Source organism: Arachis ipaensis, chromosome B2 (genome assembly GCF_059453495.1).
Source record: "Arachis ipaensis isolate K30076 ecotype BB chromosome B2, ASM5945349v1, whole genome shotgun sequence".
Taxonomy (NCBI): domain Eukaryota; kingdom Viridiplantae; phylum Streptophyta; class Magnoliopsida; order Fabales; family Fabaceae; genus Arachis; species Arachis ipaensis.
The window spans coordinates 29,131,527-29,146,408 of record NC_142437.1 but is presented as its reverse complement, the minus strand read 5'-3'; positions in this window follow the sequence as shown (position 1 = coordinate 29,146,408).

The window sequence follows — 14,882 nt, the reverse complement described above, 5'->3', positions numbered from 1 at the left end:
TTGCTTTTATTTAGTTTTTTTCTACTTTTATTTGTTCTAGTACTTTGGTTTGTCTACTTCTATCATTGTTTCCTTTATGTTTCTAATTTAGTTTATGAACTCTTCTGTTTTCTTTAATCCATATTAATGCAATTTATGTTTTTATATTTATGATTGCTTCCTTTACTTATTGTTATTGTTTCCTCTTGCAATTGTTAGTCTTAGATTTTACTATGTCTTGTTAGTTTTCCATGTTTTTATTTTATGCCTTCCAAGTATTTGATAAAATGCTTGGTTGGATTTTACGTTAGATTTTTATGTTCTTAGCTTAGATTGAGTAAATTGGAGACTCTTGAATTGTCAAAGTCTCTTGTTGGTTGGTGATTGAAAGTTGCTAGTTGGCTTGAGCTTCACTAACTCTAGTCTTTGATTAGGACTTGTGAACTCAAGTTGAATTGCTCACTTGACTTACCATCACAAGTGACTATGATAATGGGGATAGGAATTCCAATTATCAATCCTTGCTAGGACTTTTCTTAATTGTTAGTTTACTTCCTTGTTGTTTACATTTCTTGTCTCTGGTTCCAAAACCCCAAAAATACTTTTCCATAACCAATTATAAGAACACTTCCCTGCAATTCCTTGAGAGACGACCCGAGGTTTAAATACTTTGGTTAATTTTATTGGGTTTGCTTAAGTGACAAACAATTTAAACATTGACTGAGGTTTAGTTGTTGGTTTAGAACTATACTTGCAACGCAATAATTTTTGTGAAAATCTTTACCGACATTTTTCCTCCGTCAGGTCTCGTTGTAAAAAATTAAGGTCAAACTCATCAGATGCAACTCTTTGAACTTTTGAAGATTGTATCTCACTTTTTTCGTGATTCATTGAAGTAGAAGAACTATCTACAGGTGTTGATATTGTAGAAGTTATATTTTCTCCTTCTTGAACGTTATCCTTCCTTTCAAAAGATGTATCAATTCTTTGATTTTTCATAGTTATGTTTGTACAAAAATTTGAATATATATATATCCTATAAATTATGTAAAAAAGAAGTTAGAAAGATAAATATAAAAATTTATAATACTTATTAAATAATTTTTTTATCAATTTATACAAATACAATTATATCAATTCTTATTAAATATTTTAATATATTCTTATAATATAAATAATTAAATTAAATAAACAATAAAATATAAAATAATATTAAATTAAATAAATAAAAAATATCGTTTTGAGACTTTGAGTGTTGAAGAGAGCAATCAGGCAGAGTGTTTCTTTTAATTTTGATGTGTTATGAAGCCAACAAAGGTCCACTTCGACTCAAGTCCAACATGTTTTTTTTTTTATTTTGAAGTGTTATGAAGCCAACAAAGATCCATTTCGACCACCGAAGTCCAACATATTTTTAATGTTTAAAACTAAAAATTATTATTAAATAAAAGCAAGAGCAAGAGATGAAAATTGAACTTGGATACTTTAAGTCAAAATAAAGTATTTAAGCCAAGTAAACTATTCTTTTCTTCTTAAAGAAATACTATTAAGTTTTTTATAAAACATTTGGGGGATCATGGTCCTCCATTGCCTAACTTAAGCTCCGTTACTGTCGGTACCCGAAATATACATAAGTGGCTACATATAAAAGGTGCAACCGAGATCAAGAATCATTTGTTAAATTTTTGAAGTTTTGAAAACTTTGTTGCACCTTTAATTCAGTACTAGAAGTATATATGACTCCTTAAGAATACATGCACAATAGAAACATTAATTGGTTAAATGCGACATGACACGTAGTTGGGGTATTGAATTTTGAGGTTGGTTTTTGTCTCTTTTATGCTAAGTAATGGATTATTTTACATATTTTTATTTACCTAACTTTAGGGCTTGTTTGGGTGGACTTTTAAGAAAAGATATTGTTTTCGAATGATCTTTTTCTAAAAGATCTTTTAGAAAAGTAAAGGTAATTTTATGTTTGAATTTCTCATGCAAAAAAAAAATCTTGTTATCTATCAATTATGTTTGGATATAACAACCTAAAAGTACTTTTTCTTTATTTATTATGTGAAAAATATCTTTTTTAGAAAAAAATATCTTTTAAAAAAGATGTAAATTATAACTTTTTAAAAAAGGTATTTTTTATTTTTCTAATACTTTTATTTTTACTTCTAGATTTTTGTTAAATACATTAGAAAAATAAAAGAGATCTATGTTTTATTAAAAAATTATCTTTTTCTATCAACTTAATTAATGACAAGCACTTAGTTTACATATTAGGATATTTTGACTTATTTAGTAAGATGTACTAGAATAATGACATTTTATATTATTTTGATTTACTTAGTTTTATTCGACATATTAGGATATTTCGAGAGCTAAGCCTCAGAGTGGTCCCTGAAGTTACACTCGTGCTTCATAGTGGTCCCTGAACTTAACAATTACTCAAAATAGTACCTGAAGTTACACTCCGGGACCCAGTGTTGTCCTTCCGGCACATTTCCTCCAGCTGGCATGTTCAGAAAGCTGATGTGGCTAAGTTGGTGACACCTGGGCAATACTAACGGCTAGTTGAGGTGGATGAACGAATTTATTGACTCAATTTAGTCCCTAATTCGAAGTTTAAATCCTTAATTCCCAAATCAGAAGCTCAATCTCCAGTGCCCTTCTCTTCTCTTCTGGTCTCTTCCGTTGGTTTCTCTTCAGCATCTTGATACCCAGACAGCAATGACTAGTGCAAGCAACACTGCTGGGAGCTCGAACAACCCACGATTGTTTGGAAGTATCATGAGAAGAATGAACAGGAACAGGGACTCGCGTTTGCCAGAATGGTGTAGATGCGATTTGAGACCAGTGCTGCGATGGTCAACGACGGATTCTAATCCAGGGAGACCGTTCGTGGGTTGCCCAAACTACAATGTAAGCATTTATTGTTGTTGTTGTTTGCTGTAATTTTGGATATAAATTTGGTTGATTCTTTTACTTTGGTGCAGACTGTAGGCAAGAAGTGGTGTGGTTTATTTATGTGGATTGATAAAATTCTTGAAGAAGATGTGATGACATGCGATGGTAGAGCAAGCCCTTCAATTGACAATGAAGAATGGAAGCTGAAGTTTGCTTGGAAACTTGGAAGATTAGAGTCTGAAGTTAGGATTCTAAAAGTGGGTGGAGTTTTGGTGTTTGTATTTATGCTGCTGGTTACAGTAGCTGTTCTTGTCTTAAAGTTAGATAGGTAGTTTGGCCAATTGTATCTGGGAAGAAACAAATGACTTATTCATGTTCTTGCTGTAGTTGTACCTGTTATTTTGTTTGAAAGAAATGAAAATTAAGTGATTGAGACTAGTGTGCTTGCATATTTTGGAAATTGGAAAAACAAGATGAACTACCAATTTATTCATTCAAAATATAATTGTTGTCAATAAAATGGGAATTGATAGTCTTTGGAATGCATCTTAATTGCATATGAGAGTACTAAATAAAACAAAAAATCTAACATTGATCTCTTTAAGAAAGTCATAATTCATATTTCATATTGTATTGATTACATACAAAATAAGGCATTATAAAGCTAGAATAATAGTCACCAACTATATAAGAGTTTTCAAAACATAAGTGTCATAAGTTTTCAATCTCCAACACTGGAATTGTAAGTAAGAAAGTATACACAGTAAATTACTTCAGCCAAATAGACAAATAAAGACACCATACTGTCCCTAAATATACTAAACTAAGTCAGTAATTCTTGGTTCTGGATGGCTTAAATCCAGGATTAGGCATAAATTGCATTGTGATTGTTGGTAGATTCCTTGCTGTTTCAGTGCTTGCAGGCTGACTGTTTGTGGGGAGAGTGCTTGCAGATGGAGCAGATGGAGTGCTTGCAGATGGGGTGCTGGTTGGTTGGGTGGTAGCAGTGGGTATGCTTGTTGATGGACTGGTCTTTGTGGGTGTGGATAACTTTCTCTTAGGAGACAGTTTGGGTGGCCGAATAGGGGGTGGTTGCACCTATGTATGAAACACCAAAAATTTAATGTGACTAAGCAAAACTAAAAGAGTGGAATATACATGTATATATATGGGTACGTAATATTACCAACCTGTTGCGAATCATCAGTTTCTGACAAAATAGACTGACTATGATCAAGATGAATCTCGACCTGATCCTGTGATAGAGCTGGGGCATCACCACCATTTACAGCAGCAGTTGGAGCAGAATTGTTGACCTCAACTCTATTAGCATCAGAATTAGCAGCAGTAGCAGCAGCCGCCACAGCAGCTGATTCTTCGTCAATAGCCCTCTTATGACAGTTCCTCTTTGTGAGACCTGATTCACCACAATAGCGACAATGTCCTTTTTTATAAACTCTTTTCATGGAGGTCTTCGGCTTCTTGCCTCTACTTGGCTCCTCATCAACATCCTTTCTTCTTTTCTTCTTAATTGGCCCTGGCTTCTTCTTGAACTTTGGTGCTTGAGGTCTATTATGTGGTGATTTCTCCCACAGTGCCTGGCCAGGGATTGAATTTATATGGAAGGCATAGGTGTTGTTGTATGCTTCCATGGTCAACCAGTTATGACAGAATTCATCTAGCCTTCTACCAGCCCTGGCCAAAGCGGCACATGCATGCACACATGGCATCCCTACATAGAATTAAAAAAAAAACCATATTTGTAGGCCAAATAAACATCATAGCCATACATAAACAAAATTTCAACTACAAATGAAAAATAAAAAAATTAAAAAATATGCATAAAAAAATCATACCACTTAGCTGCCAAAAACCACTGGTGCATGATCCCTTGCCTAAGTCCACAGCCATATTTGTAGGCCACCCATGAACTTCAAATATTTCATAATCTGCATCACCAGACCACATGAGAACCCAATTTTTTTATTCTTTTCTTATCTTTTCCAACCTACTTCTCTGTATTGGAAGTAGAATCATGTCATTGTTCCTCAACTTCACCTTGTTTCTGGCTATAGATCTCATGACATACATCTTGACCTCCTCCAATAGTGTGATAATAGGCTTGGCTCTAGGTTCTTTGATCCGTGAGTTGAAAACCTCACATGAATTATTGCAGATGTTGTCCATTTTTGGTGCATTGCTGAAGAATGCCCTGCTCCATGAAGTCTTTGGCCATTTGCATAGATAAGTCCAAGCATCCTTATTTAGCTTTTCCAATTTTTTCATCCCTTCGACGAATCCCTCTTGAGTTGTAGACCTTGCACATTCCCAAAGCAAACCTCTAAGTTAATTATCCTTCCACTGTTTGTTAAAGTTCCTCCATAAATGCCATACACAGAATCTGTGATGGACATTGGGGAACACATCCTGAACTGCATGAATAAGTCCCTGCAAACCCAACAAGCCAGTAACAAAGTTTCAAATCGAGCCTCAAACAGGTCCCTCATGTTATTTTAATGAACTCAATTTGGTCCCTAAATTTGTGTAAGTGACATCAACTTGGTCCTTTAGCAGAGTAAACAGATACTACCCCCTACCTATAATGCAACCATCAACTATGCAGCATACAACAATTACTCAATGAGTCTAAATAGCAGTAAACAGATTTATGTGTATAAACCAGCAAATTCAGAAAAGCTGTTAAGTTGTAAACAAACTTTGTAACCATGAAAAGAATAATGATGTTATTTATCATCAAATGACACCTTTCAATTAAGGTAAAAAGCTCTTTGTCAGAGGCTCCAAGTGAACATATTAACATAGTGCTGGTAGTAATTAAATACAACAATTATTTAAACTCAGCAGGTATTTAATACAACAATTATTTAATTTACACAGAAGTTATTCAATTTATACTACTATTATTTACAACTCAGCAGGTATATCTAAGAATCACTACCATTATTCAACATATCTAGCAATAAACAAGAACAATACCTTTTGCATGTCTGAAATAAAACACCAACCATGTTGTTTGTAATCACCCAAGTCTTGGTGCAACAATTCCAGAAACCATCGCCAATTCTCAGTGTTTTCGATGGACACTATTGCATAAGCAATCACATAAATGTGATTGTTTGCGTCTTGACCAATTGCAGAGAGGATTTGACCACCATGTTTTGTTTTTAGAAATGTTCCATCTAACCTTATAAGTGGTCTACAGCCAGCCTTGAAACCTCTTTTACACCCATCAAGAAAAATATACATCCTATCAAAAGTTGGATCTTCATCAGGATTGGGATGAGGTTTAACACCAATACTAACAGTGGAGCCAGGATTTGTTTTCAGTAATGTCAACCCGTAATCCCTAACCATACCATATTGGGCAGCAGCATCTCCATAAACTATGGCCCTAGCATCCCTTAGAGCCTTTGTCAGTGAAGACTTGTTGAGGTCCAAGTTGCACTTGCTCTTAAAGTACTGTGCAGCTTCACAATGTTTAAAGTTGGGATATTTTCTTAATTTCCTAACTAGTTTGCAACCCAGCCACTTCTTGTTAGCTAGCCTGTTCTTAGTCTCTCTCGGACAAATGTGATCGTCCATAAATGTCTTGATCTGCCAGTAGTTACCCTCACTGTCCTAGGAAGCATATACTACCCAGCCACAGTCCTCTCCCTTACACACCGCCCTCATCCTTAAACTGTCATTCTTCTTCCACCAGATCCGCCTTCCCTCCTGGATACAGTACTCACAAACAGCTTCCTTAAATTCCATCTTTGAATTAAATTTCATCCCAACCTCTAGTTTAAGCTCACCAAACCTTCCTCCTTCCCTAAATACCAGAAACACCTCATCTGACTCAACATCCTCGAACTCATCCTCAGAGTTCGGTGGAGTCTTCATTTCCTCAGAGTGCCAAGACTCTCCACCATCAGATTCATCATAAGCTCCATCTTGAGCATCATAATATGCTCTCATTTCACCAACCTTAGGAATCGGGCCAAAGAAGAATTCATCATCTTCAGACCCTGAGTCTGCACACACAAGACTGTCATCCTCAAGTATAACTGAACTCTTTTTATTAACTTCTTCATTATTAGTTGTAGTCCTCTTTTTAACATCATTCTTCTTTCCAATTGATCTCTTTACAAACACTTCTTCTTCCTCACTGGAGACATCATCACCAGCAGGCCTATACGGTTCGTCTTCTACACTGTCATAACTATCATGGCTGTCTGAAGATTCTTCCTCACTAGACAAGCTAACAAACACAGTTTCAGGATCCTTTCCCTTACCAGATGCTCTTCCAAAAGTTCCAGTTGTAGCTGATCTTGTTAAAGGTCTCCTAGCATGTATAGCTGCATTTTTTACTTTTTGAGGGCCTTTCTTTGGTATATCAGACCTCCTTGATTTTTGTGATGCTGATCTTGTTAGAGGTTTTGAAGTGGACTGGGCCGTTGACTTTGGTGGTGGGTTAGGCTTGCTTGTAGGAGCAGCATTGGACTGGCCTATTCTTTTTTGTGGTAGGTTGGGCTTGGAACTAGTAGCAACTGTGGGTTTGGCCGTTGTTTTGGGTGGTGGGGTGGGCTTAACAGTGGGAGCAGCAGCAGTGGGTGCTGCCATTTTTTTTGTGGTGATTTGAAATAACTAACAGTAGATGCAATAATGTGACTCTTATGCTTTGACCCTGGAATACCTTTACCAGTAGGCATAGTTGGAGGGGTTGTTGTTGGATTAGGAATTGTGGTGTTTATTGGTTATGAGATTGGAATTGGTGGTGATGTGGTAGAAATTGTATTGGCTGTGACATTGATAGAGGGTATGCATGTGGAATAGAATCTGCTAGCACTATTAACTCCTTGCCTTTGGATGATGCTACTTCTGTTATCTCATGAAACACAGGTTCGGAGACCCCATGTTCATAATACACATGGACAATTCCCTTGTTGGTCTGAGCAAGATAACACATCTTCATGAGCTCTTTCTCATGTGTCAAAGCTCTAAGACCACTTTGCAATGGCCTATTAGGCACCAGCCACCAACAGTGAGTCACATTGTCATACCCAAGTGTCTTATAGTAGTCTCGGACAAAAAATACATCAACTGTGTCTACGTCAAGTCTTGGCAACTAAGAAGTCTGTCCACCACTGTAACTCACACTTCCATCATGCTCTGTGACGAATAACCCTCCATGGTGAAATATGATGGTAATACAAGGGTCTCCCATCTGCAATTTAAAAACAAAATTTCATGATCAACCTCATCATCTTCAACCATATCAACAACTTGAAAACCACATTAACTGTAAATGCAGCAACGAATAATAGATAAGAAATAGCTTTTCACCATGACAAATAGCCCTTATACAGTCAACACTTTCATTATCCTAACCACTCAAAAAACTACTTGCGATCAAACCCTAGCTAAATATTGTGAAACATAATCATGCATACCCACAGATTACACTCCAAAAAATTGTTTCTAACTGCTGAAGAGATTAAACTAACAACCTTAAAAAAAATAGAGCATTCCTTATATCACATTATATTTTTTCTTTTTTCCCTTACCTTTTTCAGAGAAACCAGCCTTCGATACAGTCTTCGTTTGAGGCAGATGACGATATCCGATCCTATATAGCAGTCGTGCTCCACAGAAATTGCAACAGTTACAGCAATCCATCCACCGCCATTGATGAGTATAGGGGAGGAGGGGTTTCTGTTGTATTTTGAGGGAGGGAAGACAATGCGTTACGTTAACGTTTGATGGAGGACTCTTCAAAACCAACTTTGGACTGAAACAATGTCGTTTTAGGGCATTTACGCGCCACCAACGATACTACGTCATTTCAGCGTTGCCCAGGTGTCACCAACTTAGCCACATCAGCTTTCCGAACACGCCAGCTGGAGGAAATGTGCCGGAAGGACAACACTGGGTCCCGGAGTGTAACTTCAGGTACTATTTTGAGTAATTGTTAAGTTCAGGGACACTATGAAGCACGAGTGTAACTTCAGGGACCACTCTGAGGCTTAGCTCGATATTTCGATATAAGTAGTTAGAGAACGTGTTAAAATATTAAGATGTTAGATTATTTAGATTTAATTAATTAGGATCATTGGATTTATTAACTAAAAGACTATTAGTTAGTATAAAATATTGGAACATGAATAATTAATTTTTTAAAATTACATAAAGCTTTTTTTACCAAATACTTAAGATATTGCTAATTAATATTAATATTGTTATATGATTATACTCATCAAATAGATTTTTTTAATTAAATTATGAAACTAGTTACAAGAGCATTAGTTAGTAGAGAACATTAGAAATTTTAAAATTTACATAAAGTTATCTTTTAACGGAAAAGTTAATTATATTAGGATATTACTAATTAATATTAATATTGTTATATGATTATATTCATGAAATAGAATATTTTTAACGAAATTATTTATTTATTTAATTTTAATATTTAATTACATTAAATATCATATATTCATGAATTATGTAAAATTCGGTAATTTAATAAATAATTAACTAATAAATTAATTATGAGCCAAGGGCATTAGAAAATTAAATTTTATAATTTGAATTAGTAAAAATATTTAAAATATGAAATAAAACACTAATTTTAAAGATTTTAGCCTAAAACCGGACCAACGGACTAAACCAGTTGAATCAAGCCCATTCCACATAACAAAACCCCATTTATAAGCTAACATTCAGCTTCTCCCTCCCTTATTCTTTCATTCCACGAAGAAGAGAAGTGAAAGGTGAAAAACCTAACCCCAAAATTCACTTCCAACTTCAATCTTCCGTAACTTTTAATATGGATCTCCGATTGACGAGTCATTTGTGGCCACACATTTGTCTCGAAATTCTCTTCAATTTTATCTAAACAAAGTGGTAAAAAACTTTGCATTTTGTGCCCAGTTTTCTCTTCTTTTCTATTTTTGCATTTTGGTTAAGGGTGATGAGAGATTTTCATAATTTTGATGGTTTAGGTGTAATTTAGCATTGGGTTTTCATTGGATTTTATTCCAATCATCGGTGGGTATGGTAAAAAACTATTATCTCCGTTGAATCTTCCAATTTTATAAGGTTAGGGTTTTGAAATTTGTGAATATGTATGAAATTAAATGAAATTAGGTTGAATATATGTGAAGTTGATGTCAAATTAGTGAAGTAGAGTGCTTGAATTGGAACACTGGTGGTTGGAAGCTTGGCAAGAAGACTTTAGAGGCATGGAAACTTGTGGAAACAAGGTCTTGATGGGTTTTGTGGCTTGGGAGGAAATCCGCCAAGGTATGGTTTTAGTTTCTTGTAGATAATATGTAATGTTGTGTAAAAATTTAGGCTAGTTGTTATAGGATAGGATTGAATGTTCTGAATTGTTGATATAGTGGACTAAACTTGTATAAATATGATATTGATATTGATTGGTGAAGTTGGTGGAATTCTATGTGAAAATGGTTTGAAGAAATTGCTGAATTTATGTGTTATAACGATTGTGAATTGGATAATGAGTATGTGGTAGTGTGCAAGAATAATTGATGTTGAATTGTTGGATTTGATGGGTTGTTGATATTGATTTGTAAATGATGATGGTGATAAATGAAATTCGACTTTGATTGGTTATGCTTAGAATGGCTATAAATTAATGATTGAATATTTGAAAGGTTTGGGAATGGTAAGGAATTGAATTGATTTGAATTGTGTTGTTGAATGGTTAAAATGAGTAGTTGGCTTGTATTGTGAATTTTGAAAACGAGAAGAATTAGCAAAATATCGTAAAAACCTATCTTTAACCAACTTTGGTGGACCATAACTTGGCCATTGAAGTTTAGAATTGAGTGAACTTTATTTCAAATCGAAGATGATTATGAAAGTTTTAAAATGATTTAATGATATGGAAAATTGGAATTTTATAAAGAAAGTTATGAATGTTGGAAGTTAGGTATAAAAAATTGAACTCTATGATGTTGCAGAAAACAAAAAATTCTGGTTTGTGTACCTACGCACACTACCATGCACACGCACAGTCCAGAGCATGTGTCAAAATACGCACACCCTAGAATTTTACAAGTTGTGCATACGCACAGCAACGATGCATACGCACAAGTCTTGTTTTTCACACAATACTCTGTTTTTAACTGTTTGACCTTTCCGACATGCTTGTAAATTTTTGTAACCCATGTTTAAGGTCCGATAACTAGTTTTTAGGCTTCGAAATAAGAGCGAACATTTTGATGATGTTGAATTGATATTGAGGAAAACTGAATTAAGTGTAATGAGAGTTACAAAGAGGATAACTGATTTTTGATTGGGACATGATGAAAATGATTATGAATGTTGAGATGTTGGGTTATGAAGGGGATAATTATGATAATGTGAACGATTGATTGAGATTATGAGGGTAATATGAATGATTATGAGATTGAGATATGATGATGAGTTGATTATGATTAGAATGGAGTTGATTGAGTGATAATGAGTTAAGGTTAATGTTTGAGACACCTGGGCAATATGCAAGGGTTGTGGTTTGTCCCACTTGCTCCGGGTAGTAATTGAGACACCTGAGTAGTAGCAAGAGTTGTGGTTCGTCCCACTTGTTCTGGGTTAATAATTGAATGGGTAGTAGCAAGGGTTATGGTTTATTCCACTTGCTCCGAGTTAGTAATTGAGACACTTGGGTAGTATCAAGGGTTGTGGTTTGTCCCACTTGCTCTAGGTTAGTAATTGAAACACCTGGGCAGTAGCAAGGGTTGTGATTTGTCCCACTTGCTCCGGTTTGAGTTTGTAAACACCTACCTGGGTAGTTGAAGGAGTAGTGGTTCATTCCACTTGCTTTGGTTTAAGCGGGTAGTATGAAAGGGTTATGGCTTAGTCCCACTTGTTTCGCGAGGTGGTGTTTCTGTCCAGGGTTCGCTATCAGACATATCGGGTTTGGCTGTATAACTGACAGATGATATCATTGGCCATAGGGCAGAAATGCGTCATATGAATTTGTATGTTTTGTTTGGGTATGCATCTATTTGTCTTTCCTAATTGTTTTCTGTAATTAAATTTTACCTGATCTATTTGCTGTAAATGCTATCTATATCTGTGCTTTCCTTGTCTGTCTTGTTTGTGTTTATTTTCTGAGAGATCCCTCATGCTGGTGGAGAAGACGCTGAGAATTGTTCCACATGGTGAATTGGAGATTTGCAGAGAATGGAAACATTATATTAGATTCCTTAGATATAGTTACCCTATTTTGGTTTACTAAAAATTTTAGGATATAAATATGGGTTGTTGGAGTTTTTGGAATGCCTCTGGTTTTTCGAGATATTATTTATTATTTATATGGGCACCTTTACCATACTAAGAACCCCGAATTCTCATTCCATACATATTGTGTTATTTTCAGATGCAGGACGTGACGTGCCTCGCTGAGCGTGCTGGATTGTTTTCTTGGAAGCGAAGACTTATCTTTTGGGACTTATATTCTATTTTAGTTTATGTATTTTGTTCTCCACTTTTGTACCTTATGTTGTATATCTCTCTTAGAGGATTATTTTGGAGAAACAGGATGATTCTGTTGTTGCCACTTGAGGGCTATATTTGTACACACACACACACACACACACACACACACACACACATTCTAGCCAGTCTTGGCTTCACAGGTCGAGTCTAGAGCTTGATTATACTTATCCATTTGAACTCTATATATATCTGTCATTTGATTTTCTATATATGCTTTCTGTCTTATCATTTTTCGTTAGCGATGCGTCTTCGGATTTTGTTTTGATCGTTTTCTTTCAAAGCTCCTAGCTATATTATCCTTGTTATATATGTATATATTTTACTTTTAGAGGTCGTAGCACCTCGCCACCTCTGATTTACCTCCTAGGTGTAAAGTTCTGTGTGGTAGGGTGTTACATTATGGTATCAGAGCAGTTCGTCCCCATAGAGCTTGGAAAATGAACTGACTATGCTTCTGAGCGTACTTTGGATTGTGTGAACATGCTATTTAGGATGTCTGCATGACATATATAGCATATGTGTTCATGACTATACTTTTGGGAATCCGAAGCACTAGACTTGAGATGTTAAGACTGATCACCTTAATATCAATTGTTCGGTATGGACAAGATCCAATTGGCCTCTCGTGGATGTGAGCGAGGTTGAGGATGAGGACAGAGCGGTAGTAAGGAGATTGATCCTTTAAATGATCAGACCAATTTTGTGGCTACTATTAAGAACATGATGGCTGCCATGAATGCTAGGGTTACTGCAACTAACAGAATGGTATAAAAGACGGAACAAGCAAACTAGGAACGGAGATGGAGGCGGTAATGGACCTGATAGTGGAGCCAAGTAAGGGATTAGAACTCGTGCAGCTGAAGTAAAGGCCAATGATGATTAGTTAGTGAGATAAAGAGATTCAAAGAGGTTTTGGTAGAAGTGGGTAAATAATTAGGTCCTTAGTGGCAAAAGATCAGAGTGGCACGGTGGAAGCGCGATGGTTCCAAATAACTATACAGTTAATCTGTATAATTTAGTTATTGTTAGAATTATTATACACCAGTATGTAAAGACTAATAATTGCTATTCTTATAGAGGCTTCGATTTCTCTTGTTACGTTGTGTGACATTGTTCATCTTCCTGTCTAACAACCTACTACCTTACATTAGAGAGGCTAGATTCGAAAATACAATAGAGCTAAGGTATTTAATGTTTGACAATTTCTTTCTCTCAAGCAGTAGAGCCCCGAAACCCATAGTTTCCGCATTTCGTGGGGTGAGATCACCATTGCACTCCAAGATGTCGCTTACCATAATGGTTTACACATAGATGGTGAGCCGATCAAGGATTGCACCAGAAATTTTCAACAGTGTTATGGGCACTCCACATGACAGTGGGTTTAGGTCTTGGTTGGTAACAGGCCACCACTGCAGCCAGAGTACATGAAGCAAAGTCATGGTTTGAGGATGACCTAGTGATTTTAATTAAAGACTATGAATATAATTGATTGCCTGGTTAATAAAGGATTGAGGAATTAGGAGATTGAGGTAAAGAAGCATTGCTCTCATCAGTTTCCTCTTTGTAATCAAAATTTTGAGGACAAAATTTTTATTAACGTGGGTAGGATGCAAAACCTAGGTAAATAATAAATAATTAATTAATTCTTAATAAATAAATTAAATGATAGCAAAAAAGTTTATGAATTTAATATTTATAATTCAGGAAAAATGTCGATGAGAATTTAATTTAGAAAATAAAATTAAGTGCAAAAATGTAATCAATTGTGAAAAAATGCATACCGGAGTTAAAATTAGTTGTACCAACTTAATTCTATCTATTACTACGTGTGAGGAGATTAGAGCTGTGGAAATGACAAGAAAAAAATTTAGAATGAAAATTCGGACGCTTATCTTAAAGGTTTTATCCCAAGGTAAGGCCACTAAAATCAAACCAGGTCTCATTAAACCCAAGCCCATGGCCCAAGCCCATGATATAGAACCCAATTTCACCAACATTTATCACTCATTCCCCCCTCCCCCCATTCAAGAGACAGCCATGGAGGAGAGAAAGAGAAGGAGAGAAATGCCCTAACACTATTCACATCCCTACTTCAAATCCATATAACTTTCAATCCGTAGCTCTTATTGACGAGCCGCTTACGGCTACGCATTCGACTTGGATCCCTCTTTAATTCTATCTAGGTATTATTGGATACTCTATCATGGATTTTAAATGGGTTCCATCCTAATTTTGTGTAGATGATGATAAAATAGAGCTTGTTTGGATTGAATTTGGGGGTGAAATGGAACTAGCTTGGTGCAATTTGTTGCAGGATTGAAGTCAAAGATCACTTTGGTATGGATTTTGGTGGAGCTTGAACCAGTGGAGGTTAAAATTGCCGTAGAAGAGATTTTCCGAGGTTGAGACCACCATCAATGAAGGTTCGGGTCTTGATTTCGGATAGACATTGTGTCACACTATCTGAAAACCTA